General features: G+C 42.0%; 1 protein-coding gene across 4 annotated transcripts in view; it reads right to left on the minus strand.

Moving 5' to 3' along the window:
• Nucleotides 1-26,558, minus strand: part of LOC119648164 — a 362,867-nt gene that overhangs the window by 237,175 nt on the left and 99,134 nt on the right. Inside the window, exon 2 of one of the 4 annotated variants that reach the window (XM_038049740.1) lies at nt 6,854-7,251. The exons of 1 other annotated variant lie outside the window; for it this stretch is intronic. The gene's annotated coding sequence lies outside the window, so the exon portion shown is untranslated. Of the gene's footprint in view, nt 1-6,853; nt 7,281-26,558 lie in introns of those variants that run through there. 2 more of the 4 variants (XM_038049739.1, XM_038049741.1) reach the window with 2 other exon arrangements.

A 26,558-nucleotide genomic window follows, 5' to 3' on the forward strand; every position in this document is an offset into this window, starting at 1 on the left:
ACTCTTTGGAATTCATCCCGAACCTCAGCGGAAACCTCAGCTGGATGGTGGAGAAGAGTACTTCGGCGAGTACTGAAACTGTTGCCTGCAGTGTGGCGTGGTGTTGTTGATTCCACCGCCTCTGCCCCCATCGACTCTCGGTCACCAGTTTCCGCGATGACCTCAAGTCGAACACGCTCCCTGATGATGCCCGGGATTGGGTCGCTGCGGGTTATAAAGCCGTACTGGTCTGCGACTCGCTGAACAGTCACGTGCACGAACTGCGAGAAACGCTCGACCAATCTCTGGTACCACAAGGGGCAGTAAGATGTTGTACCCGCCCCCGCCGTTATTTCGTAGTAGGAGCCGATGATAAAGAGGTTCATTCCCTCAATCTACTTCATCCGCTGCCTACGTGAACCTACTGAAGTGGTCGCCAGAGATTGTGGCGAAACAGCTGCAGCAAGCGGAGCAATGCTCCTGATCGTCGTAGCGCCTAGACGTTGAACTGCCCCACGACTAGCGATTTCGACGCCGTGCTATCCATTACTGAAGCCCGACCCAGTCACCAAATCGGACGACTCCCGCCGGTTATCCGTATCGGACCTCAAATTTCTTCTTCTTCTCACTTTTGGTGGTGCATTTTATCCCCAGCTGCCAGGTGTGGGAATAGCTTCCTCAGTGAGTAATCTGCAAGACTGCAAAGTTCCTGCACTTTCCTCACCTACTCCCTGAGACGCTGCGGTGGCTTACAGCCGTTCAGACTGAAGCTATCCATCCCTCCTCCTTTCACAACCGGGCTTGGGACTGACTACTGTTCGGCTATTGATTTATTTAATATTTTTATTGTATATTCTTTCTCATGAATATAATTCTAACTATGAATTAACTCTCTCGTCAATTTGAAGACTTCCTTCTGTTCTTCTCCTCCTTAACCCTTCAAAACTCTAACAAACTAGGGACATTCTCCAGAATGAAGATGTCAAGGAAAAGGCCACGCCTCTATAATCATCTGAAGCAGAAGAAACAGGGATCGACGCTGTGATTCGTCGTGGATCTCCCCTCCTCGATCGGATTTTGGTTTAACTCGTTAGGCTTACGCGAATCCCTATATTTGTGCGATTATTTTCAAGATCCGGTGGGGACCCACGTGTTGATATAGACACGTGAATTTTGAATACTGACACGTGAGAGATCATAGCGCGAAAAGGACCCCACCCCCCTCCCTCACATTTCTGAGCCTGGTAAGTACAGAGGCGTGCAAGCACGTGTCGACCGAGCACTCCGCGATGGATCTTCAGTATTTCCGGGCGGACCTTGGGATAGCTTTTTCCTCTAGGTCGTCTTCGACTACTCAGGATGTAACTTGCTGAGCCGGCTAAACTCAGGGTAATCTTTCTTGTAATGTTTGCAAAAGATATCGAGATACGAGATAAAAAAATTCAATGCTTTCAAAAGGAACGATATCCGCACTAAATATAATATTATGGCTACTACAGTATTCACCCAGCAATAAATTGGGAAATGGGTTGAATGGATGGATTGGACAATCCCAATGGATATACATACATCAATTAAGGCATCACACAAAACTGCTGCTACACATTTTCAAACATGAAGCCATCTTCTTGAAGGAGTCTTTATTATTAATCAACTATTTACGTATAATAATTTCTGCTCACCAAAACCAAACCTCAATATTTTACAATTTTGTGTAACAATGTTATTTCCATCTCCATTACCCAAATGATAATATCACGTTCCGCTTATTTATAAGATTCTTGCTGAAGGCGAGCAACATGCCTTTTAGCATAAATTATCTCATTTCCATGAGTTTAAAAATACATTTAGCCACTAAGCCAGCCGCCCACACGTCGATTGCATGAGCAAAACGCATCGAAAAAGAAGTATTTCCTCCTCCGGTTTGCAAGCGGCTCCTCAGATCGCAATCTTTAGATATTTATGTGTAGCTCCAAACGCTCAACACATCTCGTCACGAAATCGATAAACTCAGGCAAATTACAAAATTGTTTTGTCACCATTGGACCTAATTAATGGTCATAGCAAAGCGTAAAAATGGTGCCTTCACACTCCAACGAAATCTGCAGTGATTGACGGAGCCCCGCGTTATGCTTGAGGGGGTCTCTGTTGGCTCCAAGATAATCCAAGGTTCAGTCATTACAGCTTATTCGGATGACCAGCCGATTACCTTCTACTCTATTTGTTCCACGGATTTGTTTGTTTGGAAAAGATAGTCTTGAAGTGAGTGAAAACCCTCAAATTGGGGCAATCCATCGACAAGGGTACACTGGGGTGTCAATGAGCCCAGGGATTAGCCAAGTTTATCCTCGATTGGAATCGACTTTGGGTGGGTTTAGGGAGAAGCAATTTAGATTGATGATTCGAGTACTATCGAGAAGAACTTCAATACTGGCAACTAGTGTAGCTTGAAGCAGACTAAGAATCTTAACATCTAACTCGACTGAGTATCTGGTCCTCTGGTTTATTATCTATTATTTCTGTAGATTTCAGGTGAGGAGCGATTACTTAATCTTAAAGTGCAGCAACAAACTAAAGTTAGTTTCTATGTTGCATACAACTAGGAGGCAAAAGCTTTTCCAGAGACAGTCAACCTTTTCTTCAGGGATGCCAGTAGCGCTACCTTGAGAGTGTTGAGTTGAAGATGGTGATCATATATAATGAAATTCATGATACTTATGTATATGAAAAATCAAGTCAGGTTTAGACACAAAAAAAAAGAAAATTTGATTAGAACCGTCACTATTTAACTTTCACTTCAATTAATTCCAATTGCACATATTTCAAAATGTGATTAAAATAAAGAAGAAGCCCCAAATTGGCAAGGCAACAAGCTTCAATTTGGAGCTATCCTTCCTCGATGAACTGCACCTTAATTGTGATAACATTTCATTTCTCATTCTCATGTTGTGGTAACTTGTTGCGGGAGAATTTAGAAGAAAGTTGGACTAACCGCGCCGGATGCTAATTACATTTCTAAATAAATCAGTTATTCATTGATAGATAAGTAACTTCCCAGAACTACAATTTATAGTTTTTAGTGTAGATGTATATTTCGGGAGCAACTTACCCCTTTCATCAGAACAAAGCTACGAGGTAGTTTTATCTACATTGAAAACTAAAAATTGTAGTTTAGAGGAAGCTACTTGTCTATCAATTTTAGGCTAAACTACAAATACCAGACAAATATCTAATCTCTTAGTTATTCACTGAAGAAACCAGAAACAGGTTGGTCATTAAGAGCAAAATACCTTTCTGAAGGTATTTCAGTGGAACACCGAGTTTACTGGAATGGCCATAGAAAAAGCATCGCAGTTTCCATCCCAAGACGTGTACATTCTCGGAAGCGCAATTCTAACTACTGGTAGAATCCTGAAATAAGGAAGTTTCGTACGGAATGTCTGCTGACCAGAAGACGAAGTCAACGCCGAAGAAGTATGCACAAAACTACCTCGAATATATAAACAATCACGCACAAAATTGAAGTGAGCCCGTCACGAAAAGTAAAAATTATAACTTGAAGCGGCTCTGTGATGAGGCAGACTCCGATCCATGGGGATGAGAATACAAGTCGGTTATGTCGGCAATAAAAGACCAAGAGTCCCCGCCTATTATGTGTCCTAGATTATCTAGGGAGATAGTTTCGATATTGCTTCCCCGGCATCCGGAAACAACCTTCCCAATCAAACCAATGAGCGCCGAAGTCATCTCTCCAGTAACCACAGATGAAATCCTGGACGCCGTGGGAGGGTCCGAGATACAGCGGCCCATGACGTTGATCGAATCTCCCACAAGGTGCTGTAACTGGCAATTGGAATGACACCAAGCATGTTCGCACAGGTATTTGCAGACTGCCTAAAAGTAGCGTCCTTTCCTGCAAAGGGAAAATACAAACCCTTATATTGATACCGAGGACAAGTAAGCCAATAGGTGAACCAATATCCTACGGACCTATCTGCCTTTTGAACGCAATAGGCAAGGTCCTCGAGCGGGTAATCTATAACCGGCTATATCCAATAACTGTTAGTGGCAGTTCTTTATCTAATAGGAAGCTCGGTCAGCGGTTGATGTTACCAAACTGGTTTTTGGGCTAGGCAGGCTAGGCCTACGACGATTGGAAACGCTGTGCATTGGCGAATCTCCATATCCAGAATGCTTTCAGTTCTGCCAGATGGAATCATATCAACGAAGGGCTCAACGGTGGCACAAACCCCAAAATATACATTAAATATAATCTTCGACTACTTCCAAGAACAGAAGCTATTATACTTTATGAAGCGGCACCAGTGTGAACGTTGAAGATAAAAATCGGAGAAATTCGCAGACAGCTTCAAGCTACAGCGGGGATGATCTTAGTGGATATTCTAGCCGATGAGGTAAGTCGTTGGTACGAGAATCCTAAACAAGCCTAAACAAGCAAAGTGAGCTTATGAGGTCATTGGCTGCATGGGACCAGGCGGAGAATGGGCGGTGGACACAAAGGCTTATCCCTGGCATAAGTATGTGGCCTATGCGAAAACACGGTGAGACGAGTTAGATATCCACTACCAGCTAAAAGAAGCAAAAGCGCAGCGGAGGCATGGAAGGAAAGCAACTGCAATTAACACCACGCAAAGTGGTAGTAGCTCATTTAGAATAAACAGCTAAGAACGAACTGAACACAAGATCTTAAAAAGAGGAGGTTTCTTAGAAAAGGACGCAAATTCGGGCCTTAGAAAGCTCGGTGGCAGTATGTAGTTATAACAGTAGTAACTGTCGAGTAGTGTTAAAGTGATCGCCTCGTTGATGATGGTGAGGGCTGAGCGTACGTTCATATTCGTCGAATCTATAGGGAATCATGGCCATATTTTACGGCTAATGAAGGAAAAAGATCTCCATTTCAAACTTTCAGTTTTAATGTAAAAATGTTCTAATAATCCAAAATCATCATTAACCTTTTTTGCTGTTGCTTTTGTAATATATCTAATTAAAAATGCGTTTCTGGAATTTATGTCTGGAAATTGCAACGAGTTTACCTATGCAAATGTGCTGCGAAGACAACTGAGATTGCGGGATTTCGGTTTTTTAATTTTTTTAAATTTGGATATTAGTGGAATAACGCTTGCAGTGAGTGACCGAGAAAGCAATTCAAAATCAATGTTAGTAATAAATGTGGACAGGGCCATCAGGCGAATTGAATGTATTTAGTTTTCCAAATATAAGCTTGAAGCATATGAATGACTACGATTCCAAAAATTTCTTTAACGGAGCTATTTCCTATAAATCACCAAAAGATCGAGAGAACGGCAGAGAATCTCTCTGGAAGCTTTTGGAGCATGTTGAGAGTACGAAAGTTGAGTTTCCTGCAATAAGCGTGGCGAGATACCACGTGACTAAAATAATCAACTTGGTGGATTATTGCAAGATTTAAAAGCGGAGTGCATATCTTCAGAAACACCATCAACTGCTGGACAAGACTTGACGTTATCATATACGAGTAAATCAAAGGATTCTCCGATTTTAGGGGATCAGAGGACTATCGCAGGGTAAAGCTGATCCGCTGATCCGGTAGGCGTGGCGATCATGGTATTAAGGCCTAAGCATTGACTGTGGCTAATAATCTTCAGAATATCCGGTGGATAAAAGCTTATTCCTGGCAGCTTGCTTCAGACGAAGTTTTTTTGTGGATTTCAGGGGTAAACCATAATAGGTAGGACCTCAGGGATTTGGGGGAGGAAGGAACGTAAATAGTAAGGATATTAGACAGAATGAAATAAAAGGAGGCTTGGTCGCCGCTTAATGGTGAGAGAATGGGAGCCCAGTTGATTGACGCCAGGGCTGCGTTCAAACCTTCAAAGTTGTCCCTACGAAAGTTGAGCTTAGAGGGTTTGCGCATAGTATGGGAGTTGATGGGCATCAGGAGCAATATAGGGAAGAGCAAGAGAAGATTGAGAAAGGAGCCATTCAGGCATGTTGGAGAGGACATGAGATCTTGTAAAAAAAGCTTCGAGCCGCGTTGGGGAAGAAAATCTTCTGACAATTTGTTGGCCCCCTTCGGGAGAATGCAAAATTTAGTAACCTATATAACTACGAAATTTATGCCGTGACCGCCTAGTTGTGAATAACATGCTGGTCAATAGATTGCTGTGGCCAGGTCACTTAATTCGTATGAGTGAGGATAATCCAGACCAAATCAGATGCCTTACATAGAGCAATAGCACAGGTCAGGATGCCAGTCAGCGTTTAGGGATATCCCCCCGATAATAAACCGGGATCTCTGTAATTCCTTACTAAGGCAGATCTAGACCGGATACCAGTTCCTGCGCCATTGATGATGATGGCGAGAAAGGGTGAAGTGATCTACATATATTGAGTTGTACAGCTTTCGATAATTTCGTAATTAAAACGCGAGCAACAAATCATACGTAAACTTAACGAGATAATCCCTGAAAAGTTGATTATTTCAGCACCGCTCAATGAGATTTTCGAGGATATCATATTGAGGTGAATTTATAACCTTGTGTGGAGATGTCAACAGAAATTTGACTGAGTTCGTTGTTCATTGTATACAGAAAGGTATTTATTGTAAATAACCAATTTTAAGATAATATTTTATCTGAAGTGCTCAGAAGTTATCACTTTCATAGGCCCTTCATTGTGTGCTTTGATATAGATAATATGAAGTACATATTATCGCCAAACAGCATTAAACAAACCTAGATATTAAGGGCAGCTACTCAGAAATTCGATGACGTTCAGTATAGTACAGACTGATGTCGGTATACTTTTGGATACACATTATTAGATAAAGGTCTGCAAATACGGAGCCGCTTATCTTTGATATGAAACTACTTACATTTTGGCTATATTGTCCACAACTGCTATCCAAATAAAATTGATTGCCGCGCAACTATGTACGTATATGAACTAAACACTTTGATATCACCACAAGAACCACTTTCCAATCATTTATTATTAATTTATTTCACGTCACTGTAACACTTCTTTGCTGATAATTCGAAATTTCACATGAAAATATTCATTGATCTTGCCAAAAAATTCACATTATTCATTGCACATTCACTATCGTATCTTCATGCACCCACTATCGAACCGGACGCGATTATCGCCACTCTCACCTCCCCAGGTGATTGATCATTTTCCACTGTCCGTGTACAGCGCAAAAAGTACGGGGCACATTGTAATTATTCCGAAATTTCAATTATCTTTGTTGTCGCTATCTCCTGATCGAACCTATGGCAATATGTATCTGTGATAAAAGATATTTTTCCAAAAGATTCGAAAAGATATTACTTATGTTGTCTACTACTACGTCAAGGGTAATGTGTGTATGAACGCATATGAGCATTTCAGATATCTGAGATGCTCACAGTCTGAGTGATTTGTATGGATTCACTATGAATTTTTCAGATGAAGATAGAAAGATAATATGGGCTAGTATTCCATTTTTAGCATGAATATCCTAAATGTCAGGATAGATAGTGGATCACTGACTTCCGCTTCTACTTATCTATATCTATATTAATTGTTTTCTTATGTTGGGTGAATACAAAAGTTCTTGCGCAAATACATTCCCAAGATTCATTCCAGTTACCAAAGTATGTCAAAAATCAGATTTTTAGCAGAATTAGTCTAACAATGAACACAGTTTAGATTATTTTGGAAAAAAATCAAAAGATATTTTGAAACACATTTTTTAATAAGAAAAATTTCAATATTCAAAGAATGTAGTGACAACAACACAAAATGCTGGAAAGGAGCAGAAACAGATTGCATACAAATTACTCAGACTGTATACCTAAGAAATCGCTTGGTAAGCCATACGTCATGAAGTACTTTTCAGAAACGCCAACGTATTAAAAAGCGGATTTACTGAAGACTTGTTTTGAGTACCTGTGTGCAGCCTACAAGGCAGCATGGTAATCTTCGGATGGCGAATAACATCTACCTGAGCATTCGATAAATATAACCACCAGGTAATGCCCGGTGCCACCTTGTTCTATGTCTTTCCCCTTGATATTTTCATGATTTGTGCTATTTGGCGGAGACACCTTAGCCTCCGTAGGGATTCAATATTGAGAAGACTAAAATTGCAGACAATGCTTTATGGAAATATGTAGAAAAATTAAGTGATGGAATTAGATTTTATTGAGGTACTTTGCTGAGATATTCACCTGTCTGTCTGCCGTCTGCTTTTCGCGGTAAATTTATGGGAGAAACCTAGGGTCAAGTGCGGTTCTCATTAAGTGATTTTTAATCAAATTTCACGGATATCATTCTGAAGTTTATGGCGTAATAATTTTCCTATAATGTGCCATGTAGAAGGGAAAGTCTCGTTTGTGTACTAACTGTAGAAGTCTTGAAAATGAAAGTGTGGAAAAATAGCGACACCAAATAGAAAAGTTTCCCAAGTAGATTGGATTATGTTGAATGCAGGTACGTATCGGCACGTCTCGATGTACTCATGTAAAGGGTTCTCATCAACACTAATATCTATTGATCTATAGTGCGGTAAGTAGGAAACTTTTTGACTTCCGTGACCTTCAAGACAAAAGAGCCTCCAAATAAGCCTGTTTTTGTTACAAAAGTAACCCAAAAAAACTACGTCGGAAAACCTCTACAGAAGTAACGCCAGTGAGTACCAATGGGCCAGTAATCTGGGCAGACAGGACCAAATTTGATACAACAATGGGAACAGTTATACAAACTTTAAAGACCAGTTTGTGTATCCTTCAATGTGGTTATGTAGTCCCACCATTGGGATTAACTCCTCTTCATCTTCACATGCAGATGTAGATCTTCTTTTTCTTCAGCCTTTGTCCCGTTCACAAGCGGGGTCGGCTCGTCGTGATCGGCTTCGCCATTTGGCTCTATCGAATGCCTGATCTGGGTGCAATCTCAAGGCTTTCAAATCCCCATCCAGCGTATCAAGCCACCGTTGCTTAGGTCTGCCTTTTGGTCGTTTACCATCGACTTCGATGTTCAGACCAATCTTTGCAAGTGAATTCTCGTTTGCACGAATTGCGTGACCATACCATCGAAGACGCCTCTCTCGCAACTTTTCCACGATCGGTGCAACCCCATAACGATCGCGGATATCCTAATTTCTGATGTGATCTAAACGTGTGACGCCACTAGTCCAACGTAGCAGCTTCGTCTCCATTACCGCAAGACGCCGTTCATTGTCTTTTATGGTCGGCCAACACTCAGAACCATAGAGAGCGACTGGACGGACGACATTGCGGTAAATTTTAAATTTGAGACGTTCGTTGATACGTCGATCACAAAGGACACCAGTTGTGGAACGCCACTTCATCCAGGTTGCGTTAATGCGTGAAGCAATTTCATAACGTAGCTCTCCATTGGCTGATAGCGTTGACCCGAGGTATTTAAATCGCTCAGTTCTGGGCAGATCACTGCCGCTGACAGTGATTGTGCCTGTTTCATGGGGATCGGTCGTCAAAAATTCAGTTTTGTTTAAATTCAATCTGAGACCGTGTTGCATGAGGCGATCATTCCATTTTTGAACAAGTTGCTCGAGATCATTTTTGCTATCAGATGCTAGGAAAACATCATCTGCATAAAGCAGTGTGTAGGGCGCTGGACGTTGGATATCCCGTGTGACGGTGTCCATAACAAGGACAAAGAGGAGTGGTGAGAGGGCACTTCCTTGATGAACTCCAACAGAGACACTAAGCGGTTTTGATACACCCGCCATACTTCGAACTTTACTTTTCGGATCGTGGTAGAGCAATTGAACCCACCGCACGAGTTCTTCTGGCACGAAGTGTTGTCGTAAAGCATACCAGATGAGTTCGTGTGGTACACGGTCAAACGCTTTCTCTAGATCCAGAAAGGCAATGTAAAGAGGGCGATGCTTCTCACGGTGTTTCTCCATGAGTAACCGCGCAGCGTGTATTGCGTCAGTAGTTCCGCAGTTCTTGACAAATCCGGCTTGATTCACGGTTATTTCAACGATTTCGCGAATACGGTTGTCAAGAATGCGTTCAAAAATCTTCATGGTATGGGAAAGTAACCGGATCGGACGGTAATTTGAACATTCTGCTGGGCTACCTTTCTTTTTCCATATTGGAACAGTGGTACTTTCTTGCCAGTCAGATGGTATTCTTCCTTCCTGAATAACCCGGTTAAAGAATTCACTGAGCCACAGTGTTGGGTCCCAGCTCTTCGCTTTCCAGAGCTCAGATGCGATGTCGTCAGGTCCTGTTGCTTTCCCCGATTTCATTTGTTTTATTGCCTCCTCGACTTCAGTTGCGCTGACACGAAAGTCCTGGGGGGTTTAACGTGAGTACCTGCCGTGAAGGCTTAATCCCACGGTCCTCTTCGGACACGGATTGATTTTGGGACTACAATCAGAGCCCCGCCATGCAAGCACAGCGGTCCTGGTTTATGCTGAGTGCAGGCTCAGCATTCATACCAGTGGATGCGAGGCCTATCTAACACCTCTGCCGCAACTAAGGGGTACGGCGCCCGAGTTGTAAAACGCAACTCCACGCGTGAGCTCCGGGGAGCTCTGCCCGCGATGTAGGCATAACCACAACCACCATGAAACTCCCACTAGGGGGCCAACCGCAAATAACCGGGCCGAGAGCACATCCTCCATGAATACTCCTGGAGCATATGCCCTCAGAGGGCCATCCCGGTTCCCATGGTACCAGATAACCTCCGGTGAGGCTTCGTGGCAGAGCCACTTCAGATGAGTTCCTTGCAGACTCGGGTCTGATCGCCCTCCTCGAGTACGTGGGGACGGAAAGTTGCGCTGACAGGTGGAACTGCTCCAAATGTCGGCAATCATTGTGGAAGTGGAGGATGAGCAAATTCTTCAGTTGAAATCTGCTCGAAGTATTCTCGCCATCTATCCGTTGCGGCTCGACGGTTGGTAAGCAAAGTACCGTTCTTGTCATTAACACAACACAAGTGTTCGATATCCTGTGTGCGTTCATCACGGCTTTTAGCAAGTCGATACAGATCTCTCTCGCCATCCCGAGTGTCCAGTTTATCGTAAAGATTTTTGAAATGGTTCGGTCGGGTGACAGCGACCGCTTTCTTTGCTTCCCGGTTGGCATTCTTATAAATTTGCCAATTAGCAGGCGTTTTATCGTCGAGAAATTTGTGGTAGGGGCGTTTCTTTTCACGGACCTTCATTTCAACATCATCATTCCAAAGCCAAGTATCTCGGTTGATGTACCGCTTACCCGGCTTGGTGACCTCGAGGGTTGCAGAGGCCGCTTTGTGGATCGTGTCTTTCATTTGGTTCCATGATTCTTCCTCATTCGTAATGGTTGGCAATCGTATGAGTGAGACCGTTTCTTCTTTCTTCTCACCAAATCGCCACCATTTAATGCGCGGCGGGCCAGTGCGTTCCTTACGCCGTTTTATCAGTGGCTTAATTCGCAGGACAGCAATCAACGGCCGATGTTGAGGTGCGATGGTCTGATAGGGAACGACTTTGCAATCAGTGACAGTGGTAAAATGTTGGCGTCTTATGAGAATATAGTCGATTTGCGTTTTATTGTTCCCACTATAAAATGTGGGAAGATGAGACAATCGTTTAATGAACCATGTATTCATAAGTACAAGGTCATGTGTGTCCGCAAAATCGATTATACGCTCACCACCTTCATTGCGCGCTCCGAACCCCTTTCCCCCATGGCACCTGTTACCGTCTGCCTTTTCACCCACATGACCATTAAGGTCGCCGGCAATGATTATGTAATCGTCAGCAGGCACGTGACAAGTCTTTTCATCGAGAAGTTGCCAGAAGGCATCTTTCTCGGCATCAGGTCGGCCTGTCTGTGGTGCATACGCAGTGAAGAAGTGAATAGTGCGATCAGCTGATATAATGGTGAGCTTCATCAGCCGATCATCAAATCGTTCAACTTCTTTAATGACATCACGGAAACCCTCTGAGATGGCAATGCCAACACCATATTGAGTGTGTGGGTTACCAAAATAGAGAAGTTTGTAGCCATTTTTACCGCGTTCGCGTTCAATGTCGCAGCTTTTGGAACCAGACCATCGGGTTTCTTGCAGAGCGCAGATGTCAATGCACCTTTTCCGAAGGGCTCTTGCGAGTTGCTCGGTCTTTCCAGTTAGGGTACCAACATTTAGCGTGCAGACACGTATTTGTTTTGTTCGTCGTGTGCAGACTAACTTGCTTACGTCCTGACGCCGTCCATGCGTCAAGAACCCTTGCCCATTTCTCGACAGGACCGGGGCCCGTCCTGCCGCGTCGACCGAGGTGGACGCCCTAACATGCAGATGTAGATAAAGAAAATAATCTTCAGAATGTCCGATGTTTCTGGGACTGACATATTTTCTACGCAGTATACCAAATTATGGATACCCTGGGATAGCATGACAGTAAAATTTTGCTTTAATAAGAAATTTGAAATATAATTAAGCAACAAGGCGGACTGGCGAAATGTAGCAGGGTTTAAACCGAAAACTAATTACTCAGTGTATTGCTGGATCATTCAGAGCAGGGGGAGAGGCACAGGGATCATTTGTCCAAGGAGAAAACATTTTGAACCAATGGGTAAGTATGTCAGTAACTTTCGGGTGGAAATATACGCCATAGATAGGTGCGCTCATTGTAATCTCCAAGGGAGCACCAGACATCAATAAGGCCGCATTGAGTCAGAAGGTAATAGGACAGCCGACGACCTGGCCAGGAACGGAAAATATGCCGCCTAATTGCTAAAAGGAGAAGGAGAAAAGGCAGAGGGAAATATATTGGACAAAGTTACCAGGAATGAAACATTTCAAAACCTTAGTAAAATCATAATGGAAATTTTCATAGGTGTAGTGTCTATGGCTTCTCGCCAGATGAGAGATTCATTTCCTGGTATATCTTCTTTCTCCTACTTAACTCCCTTCAACGACTCCATTACCCTACTTTCAATTTGAAATATTTTGAAAATATTAATTTTTTAAATTCTTTTTGATGACTTTATTTACCAAAAACCTTCTCACAAAGCCCACCATTTCGCAAAACGATGTTTTTTGCACATAGATTGAATCATATTACACATTATGAAATGCAATACAAACGCTTGTTTCTGAATAAAGCGAAATATTATGAATGTGGATGCTGGGATCTAGCGGTTCCACAGTTGCATGGAGGCCAGCTCGAGGGAGATCGGCCATTTTTAGAAAAATTTGAAATTATATATATAAAGTCTTTAAAATGTGGGGCTCAGTTTATTTTATACGTGTCAGGACGATCTAACTATAAATATATGCGATAGAAGTCATTTTCCGAAAAATTTGCTAATTGGGGTGTTTGTTACGCCATGAGTCTTCGAGAATCTAAAGATCGTCGTTAATATGAATGCAACTGGACAATTTTTAGAATAGAAATTAAATAAGTTATAAGACACAACGTACTTAAGCACTTGCATGCATTCTGCTGGCTCTCTTTCTTGAACGCGTACCGTCTTTGTCTTTTAATTCTGTCCGCCGGTTAATCTATTGCTGCAAGCTTCAGTGGCTTTCAAGAGTTTGCAGGGTTCCGAGAGTAGAAGTTTCGAGCCAAAGGTAGGCCCATAGTGGAAAAAGGTTCATGCGTGGGACTTCGCCCAACCGTCTTCGTTCTTGGAACCCTCGCCATTTTGTAGAATGTAAGTTCTTCCTGATAATCCCACTTGTCAAATTTTAGTACCGAAGGAAGTTGGCGAAGTAATCAACAATTGGCCACCCTTCTAGTGCGAACCTACGCATCGGAATAAGGTCACGTGGAATTAAATGACACGTTAGGGAATGAAGTGTTCAAAGGAATGCTTTCACTAGGTAGAATATTAATAGGTTCATCTATTTGAATGAACTAGATAAAGATACACAAACGAATGGTAAAAGATACAGCCAAGAGAAGCCAAGGAAACGTTTGGAGGATATAGTAAAGATCAGCTGAAAATCACTCCTAAAATTCTCTAACTGGACGATAAGAGCTGGATAATTATGTATCAAAGAGGCCAACGTTTAATTTGAATCGTATCGATGAAAAAAAATTGTTTCTAAACTGACGGAATTGTGTTACTTTCTTCCTGCTAATTCAACCTTATCTAGTATTCCATTAATCTACCCAACGTTAATGAGGAATATTCTTATTAGCCGAGAAAGGGAAACAGTACGTGGTCACTGTAGACCTCTATATGGAATCTGTCTTACCAGGTAGCCCAGTTAGCACTGTGGTACGCCGTTTTAATGACAAAAACTCATAAAACCTTGACTGTTGTGGGAAGAGCAAGAAAAGCAGAGTTCAGCCGGCTCAGATCTTTAGAGACTACCCTTACCATTCACAGCCAGCGGCAGCTAAATAATGCAGGTAAATTCCCCCTGCCATCCAAGAGCAGAGCCCCGGTCTCTCAGGTAGACTTCTCACGATCGGGTCCCTGAAGGCAATTAAACGTCAGAGTCGGCATATAAACTATCGATTTGGTAACACACCAGGGCACGTGCACAGGGAAAAGACGAGGAAAGACATTTCGAAGGAGACACCGGGTGGAAAGTTTACCGAAGTCCCGCAGAACTCTCGAAAGCCACAGAGGCGGAAAGAAATGGATCAACCAGGAAAGTAGACCTGCTGCCCAGTGAAGAGCATAAGCTGGACGACCTAGACGTAAATCTTCTAAGATTTAAGGTGAACAGTGAAGAGCAGAGAAGCGCCAGGTTGGAGGAGGAAAGTGATACTCCGACAGTGACAATAACGGAGTCAATGTCAATGGCCAGCACTAAGATAGTTCAGATAAACCTCCACCATGCGAAAGCTGCATATGCGGTAATTGCAAAGGCAAGTTCTAAGGAGAACATTGGAATAGTGCCCTTGATGTACCGGAAGCAGATTCGCGGTCTGCAAAGAGGAAGTATGCAGGAATTTTGGGAGTCCTCTTGCGAAAAACCAAGAGTTTCCATAATTATTAAATATAACCTAAAATATATATGTCATTGAAAGTTGGGAGGAGCACTCGAAAGACAGTCGTGACATCAGGCTATTTCCCAAGAAACGACGTCCGGGTTCAGTTGCTAAACTAGTGAAGTATTGTGTGAAGAGGACGTTATCACTTCTACTCGGCTGCGATGCCAACGCCCATCACAAAGTCTGAGGAAGCAGCAACACCAATCAAGAGGTGAGTATCTTCTTGAATTTATTCTTAGCAATAAGTTAGAAATATATAATATATGGAACACCCCAACATTTATGTCCAGCATTAGACAAGAAGTACTAGACATAACTCTAGGAAATACTCTAATGAACGGGCTGATCAGGAGTTAGAAGGTGTCTGATGAGCTCTATATGTCTGATCATAGAATAATCAGTTTCGACATTGAGGACAACCCCGAGATAAAAAGAACTATATGGAATCCTAGGGGAACGGATTAGGATTTCTATTCAATGCACCCGAGCAATAACTTGGTACACTTTCAAGGTGGGGCGAACTCGAACTAGAAACAGTGGTGGAAAACCTCAACACAGTCGTCATTGACGCATATATATCATCAAAAGATGTACCTCGGTGGAACAGGAACCTAATCAGAATGAAAAGAGAGGTACGAAAACTCTTCAACCGGGCAAAACAAATCGGAGATTGGCGAAGGTACTAAAGTGCACTGACTACCTATAGCAACGCGGGAAGCAGGGAAGCAAAACGCAACAACACCAGGGAATTGTGTGAATATTGGGCAATATCTTTTGTCTGTTTGAAGAAAGAAGATGGGACACTTACCGAGAGTGAAGAGGACAGATGATACCTACTTCTGAGAACTCATTTCCCGGGGTCCTACCCTACGGCAGCAGGCGACAATTTTCTGCCTGACACCACAACAACGAATTAAAGGGGAAAAAAGGAGAACTGGGAACTAGAAAAAACCTAGAATACGGTGGGCATTAGGAATTTTTAAACCACTGAGAATACCCGGAGTAGATGGTATCACCTCATGCATACTACTCAAGGTTGTCCACAGAGCGGTGTACTATCGCCGCTTATGTGAAGTATGGCGTACGCGGACGATATTGTTTTAATCTGTAGGGGCAGTGAAGATACCCTATGTGATAGAATCCAAACTGGGCCTAGTGCCATGTGCAGAAAGGTGGAACTGCATATCAATCCAGCCAAAACCACCATAGTATTCACTAGGAAACGTAAGCTTATTCACCCGAGAGCCATAAGGTTAGATGACACCCAGGTGAAACGAGAAACAGAGGTAAAATATTTGGGAATTACGCTAAACCAAAATTTACTCTGGAAAACGCATGTCGGAAACACTTGTCAGAAAACAACAAGGGCTCTGATGACTTGTAGGTCCAAAACAGGGAAAAAATGGGGTTGCAGACCGAAGATATCACTTTGGATATGCACTGCAAAAACAAGGCCAATGATTACCTCCGGGGCGGTCATCTGGGCAGAAAGAACTATACTCAGCACACAATCCAGGGAGTTATTGAAACTCCAAAAGGGACTTGTGTGTGTCTCACTGGGGCAATGGCTATGTGCCCAACGTCATCTGTAGAGGGACTTCAGGGATTAACCCCTCTCCATCTACGCATACAGATGCAGGCAAGGAGAGTAATCTTCAGGATGGCCGGGAGTATCAGTGAGGCGGGAAGCTGCCCAAATCGGAGGAAGATTGATATTCTTTCAAGGCGGTACCTCGAATTATCGATACCGAGAGATAATATGACAAGGAAGTTTCACTTCGATAAGAAGTTTGAAACACGTTGGAGTAACAAGGCAAACTGGGAGAGCGTGGCTATGACATACGGCTTAAACCAATAACTGATTACTTGGTACACTGACGGATTCCTTACAGCAGAGGGAGGTACAAGGAGTAGGTACAAGGAAAATGTACTTGGAGTCAATGGGTAAGCACACTAATATATTCCAGGCGGAAATATACCCCATAGACAGATGTGCCTCCTTCGATTTCTAAAGGAACTACAGGGGACAGAATATTGCTATTCTGACTGACAGCCAAGCAGCGATCAAGGTATTTAGGTCCAACCAAGTGAACTCTAAATTGGTGTAGGAATGCCTTGGGAGACTGAAGTCCATGCTGGGTTGGAAGGCTGCACTGTGCAGGTTCTATGCGGAATGCGATGAAACTTCTTTACACGTTCTGGGACAATCCCCGGCACAAAGTAGGTGGAGGCATCTGGGAGAACACTTAGTACCAGATGCAAAGTTGAAAGATTTGGAAGCAAGGAATATAGTAAAATTCCTAACGGTTTTAGGCTTCCTGGGGATACACACTAGTTCGGTGCGGTGCGACTTCCCCTTAACAGAATAATAATAAAGGGACTTTGCATTTGATAATGAGGACAGTGAAGCCCATAGTGTTTTACGTAGGCACCTGTCGTGAGACTTAATCCTACGGTCCTCTTCAGACACGGATTGATTTTGTGACCACAATCAGAGCCCCGTTGAGACAAGCAACAACGGTACCAGTCTATACCAAGTGCATGGCTTAGCATTCATACTGGTGGATGCAAGAATTACCTAAATCTCTACCGAACTATGGAGTACGCACCCGTGTTGATACGCAACACCACGTCGAAGCCCGAAGGTCTCTTCTCGCTTGAGCATAACCACAACCACCATGAAACTCCCACTAGGGAGGCCAACCGCAAATAACCGAGCTGTCCTCACATACAACAAGAGTTCACCGGAAGTATGTGAGTCCAGGGGCTTTCCCGGTTGTCATGGTACCAGTATACCCCTGGTAAGGTTTCGTGACCAATTTGCCACTTCAGATGAGTCCCCGTGCAGACTCGGGTCTGATCGCCCTAATTAGGTCTTTGGAGCATTCGCCTACTGAATCACGGCCGGCAAACCAAAGTAATTACAGCGTCTCCCGGTGCCACCACTATGGAGGTTCTCCTCGACCACTTGGTTTTGGTTTGGCCGATAGGGTTGCCGCCCCATCTTCCTCGCCTCTGAGCACCTGATAATGAGGACAAATAAATTTTGTTAAAATGAACAATGGACACCGCAAAGCGCAAATTCAGCAACTATCAAACAAGGTTAACGGTGACTTTTTGATGACATCTATCCGTCCTTGTGGTTTTTGGATGGTATTGCCTGTTAGTAGTGCTAATATCGAAATCACATCACATATAAATCCACATCTAGGCCATGTACTACACGAAAAAAATAGTACAGCCTTGACTAGGTTCAATCACCTTCACAAAACACATCCAAATGTTCTCTTGCCTTATTGAATCACAATTTGAGATGTAAATAAAGAAATTCAGCACTAGCCCATAAAAGATGTGTCTCTATTCGTAGCCATTTCGCACATAACATTTAAAGAGTTCGCGTTCATCATAATAATGATGACTGCAGACAGTTGCCTTCTGCCTAACGTGGTGCCATCTTCTCTGAATTGTGGCTTTCAATTTAACGCATTTATTATGCGGACCCCGTGTCGTTCAGATACTAGTAATTGTATGGAATGAGAGGCTGTTTTTCTTTATGTTATTTTGCTTATTATCCGTATACGATACTGGACGTAAGCCAGCGCAATTTTCTATAATATTTCACATGGAATTTTTCCAATATAGCGTGAAGTAATTCAACTCACGATTGACTGTGAGGTCTGGTCGAAATAGATTGTTTTGTTTATTGTGATGCGGATTTAGGTTAAAGCATGGCAACCATGGATGGTTCAAGCGACTGATCAGATGAAATCTCCGTCAAACCGTCATGTTTAGTTGATACTCCTAATATTGTTGCGCATATTCCACGCTAACAAAACCCTTAGATAAGAACGAAGGCAAGGAAGCTAGAAGAAACCTATTTTAAGTTTGCTCTTAAGTCTGACGTATTTTAGCAATATCCATTACAGTCAAGCATACGCTTATGAAATAATTTACATCTTAGCCCCTCCACAGTGACAATTATAAGCACAGAATATGGTTTCCACCTAAGGCTATTCTGCAAACATATTTTAAAAATATGCGGCAAGAATTGGGGACAGTAGAGGTTAAAGTCATTGACGCACGAGGAGTTGTTTGCTCGACAAGCATCTTTTCTGTTGGGCAATAAAAACGTGACAAAGATTCTCTGCCGATCTTTTGAGAACTCTGCAAAGTTTTCCGGGTAAAATTAATGAAGATTTCATTCAACTCTGCCGCAGACGTAATTTGCCACCGGCAGAATTCAATTAAGGTGCCGCTTTATGATGGAATGTAATATTGCTAATTGTTATATTTTCATCTTTTGGATCACTTGGACCAAAGAGAAGAACTGAGAAATATCTTATTAATAATTTTTGTTCGTTAATTTTGCAATGGTATCTCATCATTTTGCTCCTCATCAAAAACTCCACAAATCAGACTCTTCACAGTGCGCATACTGGAATATCTTGAGTGAGTATCTGTCCAAGAGTAATGCACGATAAACCAAAAGAAAGTTGATTATATCGCATTTCATGCACACTAACATCACTAGACGGGAAGGTAAACATTTTAGCACATTGTTCACCTGTTCAGAGAAATGATCTGAAAATAAAACGAAAGATTTAAGCGACAAACCCGATTTTATCTTTGCAAAAGCAGTTGCAAAACATCTTTTATGACCTGAAGCTAGAGCTGTGGTTCTTCCAGGGGAACTCAAAGGCAATGGATCATATCAATAGTGGTAGTAAAAGTTTAGAGTCCAACCTATAAATTTGTGCCAATGAACTTGAACGCGGAAGAATTTGTTTACAAATTCCGGATGGAGAACATATGTAAGTGCATACTTGAAAATTTAACAATCTTTCACTGGCCACATTGTTAAAATTTTCGGAAATCAGGAAAGCGACATAAATGAAACGGAAAAGAAAACGTTGACCGTTTTAGCGTTTTGTTGCGAAATAAAAGACAAAAGGTTTTGATGACTCCCCCGCGAAAATTCTTTGAAATATTTTGTTTTTAAAATTTATTTGCTTTTCGCTTTTATTTATCTGATTTTTACCTTCTTCGCTGTGCCTAACCCACTTACGATGTTAATGTGCAAATATTAGCTTTACTTTGAGAATGAAGATACACATACACGCGCATATACATATTTTCTATATTTAAATTTCCAGTTTTCGCAAGTTACTGTTTTCTTAGGCCAACATCTCTAAAATGTATGTATTTAGTTCTTGGGATAAAGATGTGAGAACTTGAATTGTTATAATGGACCCAAAAATGTCATACATATGGATGTGTGCCTTTCACAGAATTTTTGAATGAATTGGTGATTTGTTGTCGAATGGGAGATTGGGCGAGTTTCGCATGTAGATTGAGAAAAGACCTAGAAATGTAGCGAAGTGACTGTATGGTCGAAAAGATGTTACTATCCAACAGCTTATACAGCAAATTGTAATTTTTCCGAATATATTACTCGGTAATGATCTACACATATACATCACTTGTTTATTATTAGGAAAATTGAATTGGCTTGGGGCAAGGTTATTTCTGATAGGAATATTCAACTTATGGCAGTAAAATTGATGTGCGAAAATAATATAGAAAGTATATTGACATAGAGCTATGAAGAAAAGACTTTTGGCGATGAAAATCAGTGTTAAGTTTAGAAAAACACAATTGATATGTATTGCCTCGTATAATATATGAAGTGGAAATACAGTGAAAGCTCCCGCGGGCGGACACTCAACGATCCAGCGATATTCTCCGATTAAGGAAGATGTCCGCCATTTCCCGTAGGCGAGGGAGGCGGCTACGGGTTCGAATCAGGGCCGAGGCCACTCATCAGATGCTGCCTCACCTTTGCTATGGGAGCAGCGTGACTGAAACGGCTCGCAGGTGTTATACGCTTCTTTTTATAATTCGCAAAACACGACAAGTGTGCGAAACCATAACCGTCTTCGCCCCTCTTTTGATTTTTGAATTTTGTGCGTTAAACCCAAAAAGAGGAGTCCCTGGACCATAAAGAGTGGGAGCAAGTTGCTCTTTATTTGGTCCGGTCCGACCTCAAGTGGAGGCAGAATTTCTAAACAAAAATTGTCTAGCTCCGGCCAATCTTTGGTCCGAAATCTGGGCGGATTTATGTTAGATATAATTCGCACCCTTGTTGCGTTTTGCGAATTATAAAAGAGAGTGTATAATACCTGTAAGTCGCTTTAGTCACGCTGCTCTCATTAGACGCTGCCTCGCCTCTGCCCTGGTACGAAACCGTAACCGTCTTCGTCTCTCTTTTGATTTTTGAACTTTGAGTGTTAAACCCAAAAAGAGGAGTCCGTGGACTATAAAGAGTGGGAGGAAGTTGCTCTTTATTTGGTCCTGTCTGATATCAAGTGAAGGCAGACTTTGTAAATTGGTCGACTGTTGAAGTGATGCAAAATCGTATATCGCAAATTGTTTCAAACGAACAATTTGTTGCAATGCCTCAGCATATGAATAAGATAAGATAATCAGTTTTTTAGAATCACTTACAACATCCTTAGTTTCATTCAGAGTTTCACAATGAATTTCGATGCCGTCATCTTCGGTATAAACAATGCTATTAATGTTTAAATCCGTGACAGTTTGCTGTTGATAATCCTCGGCATCAAACTTTTCAGTGCCAAATCTGGAGTCAGTTTCTATGAGTATCCCTCTCAACTTTCTCCAGGAGGCTTTGATGAAACATAAGGCGTCAACGATTTTTCCTCTACTGATACCTCATTTTTCTGTTTAACTCTTGCAACCACTCAGTTATTATATCATGCAGTATCCACGCCTTTTTGCTAGCTCCAAAAACACTTCCTTTTGTCACAGCTATATTTACACAAAAGTGAACAGTGAGTCTTTCCTGGGACCGGTTTCCACCAGTCCATTTTTCCTTCCTTCCCGATTTACTCGGAAACGGCTGAACCGATTCTCACGAAATCTGGTGAGAACATGTGATTTGTGTGTCCTGAGTGTCGTCATTTTGTGTTGAGTTTGAAGAGGGCTCCCCATACATGCGAAAGGGAGGTGTGTTTTTTAAAACAGAATTTGGTCATGTGGTATCTAATGAAAGGGTTCGATTAGTATTTTTCGAAACTGATTTTATTTCGGAATTGGGTGAAACATAGAGGAATTAGGGCGTAAAATGTGTGCCCCAAAAAATGAACAGGTCTCTGTCTCAGATCCTCTCCAACCGAAAAATCTGAAAAAAATCACGGTGATACATCTCTATGAAATTTAGGTTTCAAAACATGCATCCTGTTTCGATATTTGTTCAAATAAAAATAATAATAGTATATTATCATATTTTAGAAATTTACCGGAAAGTTTCATTCCAGAAAAAAATTGACATCAGATAAGGCGATAATATAAGACATAATTCTGGAAAGTTTGAACTCGATCGAACTATCATTAGCAAAGTTCTGGAAGTGAAGTTATATGAACGGGAGGGAGGGGGTAGTTTTTCTTTTTTGACTTTTTTAGTTATTTACTAATAAAGCTTGCGGGTAGTCACCAATATAATAGATATGTGTGTACTTGGTTACCAGCGGTTTTTAATATACACACATAACATATATGTACGTTTTTGGACACAAAGGGAAGTGGAAATTCCTGAAGATGCGTTAGATCAATTTAGATGCATCGTCATGCGGTAATAGACAATGTTTGTTTATTTAGTATTAACACAGTATTTATGTCATTCCTATGTAGGGAAATATGTGTATCTTGGAATTCGGCAAAATATGACAGAATATTTTCTATTCTTAACTATGTACGAATGGAAAATCCTACATAGATAAGATGAACACAAAACCTTTATACCAGAAGTTCCCAGCTTCCGGTATCCTCCCTCGAATTAAACACAAAATAGCGCCACTTGTTGCATGTTAAGGAAACAACAGACCACGCACTCTCACCAATTTTTGTAACAATCGGTCCAGCCGTTTCCGAATAAATCGGGTGTGGCAAACGGACAGACAGACATCCACTCAATTCTAATAAGGTTTTGTTTCACACAAAACCGTAAATTTGGGGCTAAGAAATATGTCGGGCCATTAAAGATTTTCGCCTTCGTGAGCTGTCTGCGACTGGAGCTTTCACTGTATTTAATTAGATTTGTGAAAAAAAAAAATTGTACTCAGGACGAATTCATCAAAAAAATAAAATGGAATAAAACAATACCTTAGGATTTTTTCTTAAGTCCTAGAAAACAAGAATGGTGGTCCAAACTAAATTATGAAACCATAATGCAAATAGTGCTATTTCTAAGGCAGAGAAGTGGTCCTGTGGGCTCACTGAGGTACCCTCAAGTGAGTTAACATGAAACTACTACGAGATATCAGTTCGGTTTTGGCGGCTGAACTTTTTGCCGTATTTCAGGCCATCGAGGTTCCTTTCAGGATGGGTAAGGAGAAGGTTGTTATAATTACAGACTTTCTCCATCCTTTTAATTACTCAAACAAACTACGCCACCGTATGACCTAGTGGGCAAAATACATGCCCTTGTTTCTGACCCCCTTTTTAAGTTTTTAAAAGTTCTATGGTTCTCGGTGCCCGCTGGACACCCATTAAATGAATCCGCCCATGTAGAGGCCCGTAAGGCTCTGGGCTCTAGTCCCACAAGTTTGCTCAAACCCTCGCCTGTAAATGTTCTCAAGGCAATTCAGGAACCCTCTTATAGAGAGTGGGAAGATGACTTTTTGACAACACTACGTGGCAAAGGACCATTTTTCTCTAACATTCCCATAATTTAACCGGAGGCTACGCGTACGCTTACAGCTTCCGAAAAAAAATTACTGAATCGTCTTGAGGCCAAGCACACATATAAAAAAGTGTTCTCAAAAGGTTTGGAAACATAACACTTGCATAGTTAAAGAAACTAACGAACACATAATCTTCGAGTGCAAGGACTATGACCGATTTCGAGTTAAGTGTAGATGGTATAATATATTTTTTAACCTTTATCAAATCTTTTTAAGTAGAGATCCTTGCATGATTGATGACCTTTTAAGGAGACTAGAGTCAGATTATAATACATATATTTCTAGTTTCTTCGCGGTTTGGCGTTCCCTGCTATCCCCGTTTTTTTTCTTCCATTGATCTATCATTGCTCCTCGGCGATTTAATGGTTTGGACCGGTTGGTAGAGTTGCGGAGAAGTACCTGATTCACATTGTATCAGATACCTTTAAACTACCGAGCAGCCTCTATTTATTTGTGCGTCAAATTGCTAACGGCTTTCTGGTCCGGGCTGGGGGCCTTTTGGATGGAGGATGCAAACAACCTTTTATTTCACTCGAACGAATACTAAATCTTGGTTGTCTGGACCTCAACCGCCCGCGATTCTAAAATTCATCCTGTTTTTTTCTCCAGAACTCACCTTTTTTATACTAAAACTTCTAATGCATCCTGGTCATCGTCATCAATTACGATAATAATAATAATAAACGTTGGCGCAACAATCCATATTGAATCAGGACCTTGCAGTGTGTTAGAGCACTTAATTAAAGACCGTAACGGTACACTACAGTACACCGTAGGAGGCAACGTGGTCAGCATTGCGCTCGCCCGAGTTTATTACCCCGATTTGACTCAGGTACTCATTGATAGCTGAGTCGACTGATATCCGGCGTCGAAACACGATACAAATTCCACTGCCACCAGCCCAGCTCTAACCCAGCCCAGTGCTCTAACCACTTGAGCAATCCAGACACGATCGTTGAAGAATACTATGTCATAACCGGGGAAAAGAGTTTGGAGTACGCAATGACGAGCGTATAGTCGATTTTGCAGACACTCATGACCTTACACTTGGGAATATACGGTTCATCATGACTTTCTACATTTTATAGTCGGAACAGTAAAACGCAAATCGACTATAGTCTCATATGACGCCGAGATTTTATCACTTTCACTGATTGCAAAGCCATTCCCTATGTGACCGTCGCACCTCAACATTGGCCGTTTATTTGCTGTTTCTCACTAACGCGATTACCAACCATTACGAATGTGAAAGAATCGTAGAACCAAGTTAAAAACGCAATCCACAAAGTGGCCTGTGCAACTCTCGAGATTACCAAGCCGGGTAAATGGTTCACAAACCAGGATACTTGACTTTGGACTGACGATGTCCAAATGAAAGTCCGTGAAAAGAAACGCCTCTACTACAAGTTTCCCGACGATAACGCTGGACAGTGGGTAAATTTATAAGAATGCCAATCGCTTAGCGAAGTAATCGATCGCTGTCGCCCGAGTGGTCCAAAACATCTTGGCGATAAATTGGATACTCGGGAGAACCGTATTCGCGACATCGTTCAAATAACCGCAACTTAAGCGGGGTTTTTCAAGACCTGTGGAATTACTGACACAATAAGCGGTTACTCACGGAGGAACACCGTCAGAAGCATCGCCCTCTTTACATTGTATTTCTGCATCTGGAGACAGCGTTTGACTGTGTATTGACATCATAGGAACTGATCTGGTGTGCTCTACGACAACACCTAATGCCAGAAGAACTTGTGCGCTCGGTTAGATTGCTTTACCACCATCCCGGAAGTAAACATCGGGATGTGCGGGTGTATTAAAACCGTTTCGTGTCTCCGTAGGTGTTTATTTAAGAAGCCCTCTCTCCCAGCTGTTCTTTGCTCTTATTATGGTCACACAGGACATCCAACGTCCAGCACCCAATACACCACATTATGAAGGTGATGTTTTCCTGGCGTCCAATAGTAAAAATGATCTCGAGCAACTTGTCCAAAAATGGAATGATCGCCTCATGAAACACGGTCCCAAATTGAATTTGAATACAACTGAATTTTTGACGACTGATCTCCATAAAACAGGCAATATTAGTTTCAATGGAACCAATGTAGAACTGCATTATGAAATTGCTAGACGCATTAGCGCAACCTGGATAAAATGGCGTTCTTTGTGATCGACGCTTCAACGAATGTCTCAAATCTGAAATTTACCGCAATGTCGTCCGACCAGTCGACCTTTAAAGTTCTAGGCGTTGGCCGACTATAAAAGATAATGAACGGCATCTCGCGGAAATGGAGACGAAGATGTTGCGTTGGACTAGTGACAGACTAGTAGCACGCCTTGATCACATCTGAAATGAGGATATTCATGATCGATATGGAGTTGCAGCGATCGTGTAAAAATTACGAGAGTGGCGTCTTCGATTGTATGGTCACGTAATTCGCAATAACGAGAATTTACTCGTCAAGATTGATTTGCAGATCGAAGCCTATGGGCAACAACCAAAAGGTTGGCCCAAATAATGGTCACTTGATACGCTCAATGGTGACTGCGTCTAGATGAAGCAAATCACAGAACAGAATGGCGCAATCGATCACGTCGATCCGACCCCGATTCCAAACGTTAAGGCAGGTTGCTATTATAGATCCGGCATTCCGGCAAGTCAGAGATAGCGAACAAATGGGACGACAAAGAGGAATAAGCCACTTTTCGTAATGATGTGATATAGAATAAGCCACCAGTGAAATTTGATGCTAAACCAGGACAGTATATCAAATTTCTTCCACAATTTAAATGAATAACTAAATCGCGAAATGGTAATTTTGGCTGTTATGACCACGAAA

The sequence above is a fragment of the Hermetia illucens genome, chromosome 2, assembly GCF_905115235.1.
Source record: "Hermetia illucens chromosome 2, iHerIll2.2.curated.20191125, whole genome shotgun sequence".
Lineage (NCBI taxonomy): Eukaryota > Metazoa > Arthropoda > Insecta > Diptera > Stratiomyidae > Hermetia > Hermetia illucens.